The sequence below is a fragment of the Oratosquilla oratoria genome, chromosome 14, assembly GCF_046742065.1.
Source record: "Oratosquilla oratoria isolate Oo_2021 chromosome 14, ASM4674206v1, whole genome shotgun sequence".
Lineage (NCBI taxonomy): Eukaryota > Metazoa > Arthropoda > Malacostraca > Stomatopoda > Squillidae > Oratosquilla > Oratosquilla oratoria.
In genome coordinates, this window is record NC_134790.1 from 32195699 (window position 1) to 32200698 (window position 5000).

The 5000-nt window shown below is 42.8% G+C and overlaps 1 protein-coding gene across 4 annotated transcripts in view; it reads right to left on the bottom strand.

Moving 5' to 3' along the window:
* Window positions 1-5000, bottom strand: part of p120ctn (adherens junction protein p120) — a 751624-nt gene that overhangs the window by 214465 nt on the left and 532159 nt on the right. The gene's annotated exons all lie outside the window — the stretch shown is intronic.

Sequence of the window (5000 nt, forward strand, 5' to 3'; positions counted from 1 at the left end):
GACATAGATCATGATGATTAAATCTCATAATAGTCAAGAAATATGAAAGGATGGAATGTGAGGAACCTAAGAAAATATAATGAAACAAATGGAAAGCCTAAATTATAGCTGAGTATGGAATTTAATGTGATTGGAAGGGGAGAAAGGGAAGAGAAGGGAACACGAAGGAAAAAACAATGGGAAGAGAACACATGTTCGCATATAACATGAAATATGAAAGACAAATATAAAGAGAAGTGTGTGCAGAACGCTAGATGAAAATTGAAATTTATATGAAGACTGACATATACTGTATATATATATATATATATATATATATATATTATATATTATATATATATATATATATATATATATATATATATGCAAAACAACCACAGGAGAAGGGAAACTTGTAGACATTTTCACTCTGAAGATGTAATATACGAAAGTACTTACTGTCTACAAGTTTCCCTTCTCCTGTGGTTATTTTGCATTTTTGTATCACGGTGATGTGATTGTTTGCATATATATATATATATATATATATATAAATACAATATATATACATACTCGTACACACTTGCACGCGCACGCACACACACACACACACACACACACACACACACACATACACAGGAGCAAATCATGCACTCAGATGACTAGACGAAGCGGGGAGGAAATTGGTATTAATTAGAGAGAAATATAGTAAATGGAAAGTTACACGATGGAAATCACGTTATAATAACAGAATACATTAAAGAAGGGAGGCCGTAAAAGGAGTTCTTACAATAAATAGATAAACAAATGAATAACTATATAAAAACGATTAAATGATAATGAGGAATGTCAAGTGAGACCACATAAAGCGGCTACAGCTATTAGGTTGCGGGAACTTAGTAGGGTTTGTTCTGGAATGAAGGGAAAAGAAAGGAAGGGAAGGAGTGATTATATATGAAGTGGAGAACCGGCGAGGCGCTGAGAGGCATACCGAAGTCAGAAATCGAGATCGAGTCTCTGTAGGTCGTGTATGGCTACGACACGTGAACCCGAAGCAGCGTCCGAAGAGGAGATACCCCTGAAGAAGACCCTGTTCGTAAACATGCATGAGGTAAAGTCAGCTGAGCTGATACATAGGAGCATGGGCGGGGTGATCGAGCGCGTGGGCGTGGAGGGTGTATGGGCGTGGGGGGCGGTGCATCGATTAAATACAACATCAAAAAGGTGCGTGGGTGGGTGGGAGGGTGCGGTAGGCGGTGGTTGTAATGCAAGCGTGAGAAACACACTCAGAAGGAGAAAGGGGTGCGAATGGGCGTGGGAGGATGGGTGGAGGTAGCAGTAGTAGTGCGGGCGTGACTATCAATCCAAAAGGTGTTACGATTAATTACCAAAGGAAAAACAAAAGATAACAACATGGGTGCGGGAGGGAGGTTCGTAAAAAGAAACCATTTACCTGCAGGGGGGAACGAATCAACACGCCCAAGTCCTGCGCCCGTCTACCATTTAACTGTTAAAACAAAACAAGACGAGTTAAGACAACACCAGAAATACAACATGACAAAGACAACAACAAACATTGGTTAAATACAAGAGTATTATCCTCAAAGACGACGACATCACCGTTAACCTGTGCATACAATACGCCGTCCTCGATGTCTGGCTCCATCCATCGTATACCTACCTGACCTAAGACCACGGGAATTGACGGCGATAGCGTCGTCGTGATTTAACAAAATATCATTTATGACTGATTGGCGGCTGGTCAGAGTGCCACTCCACAAAGCCACCGAGGCACCAAGTGCATCTCAGGGTGACATAACTCATAGATTTCACCCCAGCTGCCGCCGATCGATTTTAATAACATGAGGAGACATCCTCACACTTAAAAAGGAGTTGCTATAGATTACACCGTGTAACACATTTTTTGTTCCCCGGTTCTAAGTGTCATTTCCTGGTTTGTTATATCCCATTATAAAAAACACTCATTTAATCAGAAGTTTGGGTTTGTCGTCAGGACTTCGATATTTCGAAATTTTCAATTTTTCAAGAAAAACAATTTTTTTTTATTTATCAGTTCATATAATTAAATCAACAGAGTATATATTTATTTTATGACAACTTTATAAAAAACAAACAAAAACAAATGAGTTATAAAGCAAAACACGTCAGAAATGACTGGATTTCCTGGATTTGTGGCTGTAGCCTAGGTCACACTCCCGCATCAGCCCCTAAATATAGTCCCCCATCATTTTCTCATTTTAGTGGCCCCGATACCTCCGCTCTATCTCCTTTACATCTTGATGGAATCGCTCGGCTTGTTCTTCTGAGTAGGCGCCCATATTGTCCTTGAATTTGTCCAGGTGAGCGTCCAGCTTATGAAGTTTAAGGGACATCCTGCATCCCATGGCGCCAAAAGCCTTCACCAGATCCTGCACCAGCTCCTGGTAGTTTTCAGCTCTGTGGTTGGCCAGGAAGCCCTTGACAACTGCTATGAACTAGTTCCATGCTGTTCTCCCAATCCTACTGAGCTTATCGGAGAACTCAGTAGCCTCAAGCACTTTCTTTATCTGAGGTCCAACAAAAATACCACCTTTGATTTTGGCCTCAGATAACTTGGGTAAGAATTCAAGAAGGTATTTAAAAGCGGTTGACTCCTGGTTGAAAGCCTTCACGAACTGCTTCATCAACCCCAACTTAATGTGCAGTGGCGGTATGAGCACAATCCTGGGATCAACCAGTGGCTCCCACGTGACGTTGCGGGTCCCAACTACAAATTCTGTTCGCTGCTCCCAGTTCTTCCTGTTGTGGTCAGAGGTGGCTCTGCTGTCCCATAGGCAGAGGAAGCATTGGAATTTGATAGAGCCTCCCTGCAGACCAAGCAGGAAAGCCATCATCTTAAAAGTCTCCAATGATTTCCCAATTGTACTGGTTGTACTGCAGAGCTTCCAGGAGGACTTTCACACTGTAGCAGTCTTCCTTCAACCAGACTGAATGGGCTAGGGGCAGCGTCGAAAACTTGTTTCTATTGTGGAGGAGAACAGCCTTCAAACTTGTGGTAGAGCTGTCTATGAAGAGCCGCCACTCCTTGGGCACAAACGGCACCCCAATAACGTCAAACAGTCCAGCCACATCATGACAGCAGCAGAGGTCATCGCCTGAGAAAGGTTCGTGCCGACTTCTCTGATTTGTCACCTGCACCTGCTACTTGACCAAGTCCCACTGCTTCATCCTGAAGATGAATAGCTCTGCATTGGACTTGGTCAGACCCATATCCCTGACCAAGCCATTTACTTCTTTTTGATTTGGGAACTGAGGAACTTTCTCTGGTACCTCAGGCAGGTAAGCCAACTCCTCAGCATTCATCTCCTCGTCATCAAAATACTTGTTTTGGACTTCACCTGGAGCAGGTGGCACTGACACGGGATATTTAGAGCAGTGAGGAATTGAAGCAATTGATGATGGGGGATCTGGGTAATGGACAGCAGCAGCATTCTTTCCTTTCCGCCGCTTACTAGCGTCCATTATGCAGAAAAAAAAACCAGTTTGTGGAGTGATCTGTTGGCTCTAGCCAGACCTGTGGGCTGGAGAATTTCAGGGGCATTTTCTCACCTCGCAACCACCCTTCCAGGGTCTTCTTACAGTGTTTACAACAGTCGTGAGGGACCCGGGGCTTGTCCTGGTCTTCAAGTGGCATCCCAAAGTACTCCTGGTAAGCTTCACAAACCTTCACCGATGTTTCCAAGGAAAACTTTTTGCCTCTCTTCTTTATATATTCGCCGCATATACAACAGAAGTAGTCAGGAGGGTGCCGGAATCCCCTTGAAGCCATATGAAAATATAATATGCAATCAGAAAATATAGATCTTATAAATCTGAAAGTATAAATCATAAACATGTTAAATGAACATACATGTATAAAATAAATAGGGTAGTTCAGGCTATAGTCATCAAACTTCGAAGAATTTTTTTTAGCACCGAATTGCACCAAATGTACTCGAAAATATGACATAAGTTGCTTTTATTGTAATTCTAATTTTTATAGGCTGAATGTTAGTGGTTAGCCTAGAATTTTTACAAACCCAAACTACTGTTTAATAGCATTTCTTGATTCATTTGGGACCTAAGTAACATAAAAAGTGATTACAAGCCGAGAACAGAATTTTTTTTTTGTTACATGTTGTTGTTCAATAAATCTTTCAATCAAAGGATCACTCTAAAATATTATCATCTGGTTTTTGCGTAATCAAAATATCTAAACTATACAAAAGCCATCTTATCCAACATCCACACCAACATCCTTTTCCCCCAACATTTATCGACCCTCTCATCTCTCTCACTCATTTCCCTCTTTTCCCACTCTCCTTCCCTCCCTCACTCCCTCCCTCTCTCTCGTTTCACCTTCTTCCCTCCATCGTTTTCCAGCCTCCAAACTTCCCCATCTTTGCAAACCTTTTCTTCTCCCTTCCTCCATCTTTCTCCGATCCCGCTCTCCCTCACTTTCATTCCCCAGCCCTCTCTCTCTCTCTCTCTCTCTCTTTTCCCTCCTCTTCTCGCCTCCCCACTCTCCCATCACAGCAACAAAACACAATGCGAAAGGCCTGTCACAAACGTCCCAAGGGACTCTGATACGTCTCTCACCAACACGCGGCCCGGACCCCCCCGGCCCCGACAACGGAGGAACGTGACAAGGCACTCTATGCACTGATGTGACAGACAGACAGACAAACAGGCAAAGAGAGAGAGGGGGGGAGAGGCAGACACATACAGTACACACACACACACACACACACACACACAGAGAGAGAGAGAGAGAGAGAGAGAGAGCCACCTGAGATTAGGGCAGAACCTCAATGTTTGCCGACGCCTTGTGGTCTCCCCATTTCCCTGAAGATGGCGCCACGATCGTGGATTGATATAGTGCGGACATGCCTTGACAATTAACATTATACTGAAATATTCAAAACAAAAACAAAATATGAATGAAAATTAAAAATCTTGGGAGTCCATCTGAAGGTAAATGT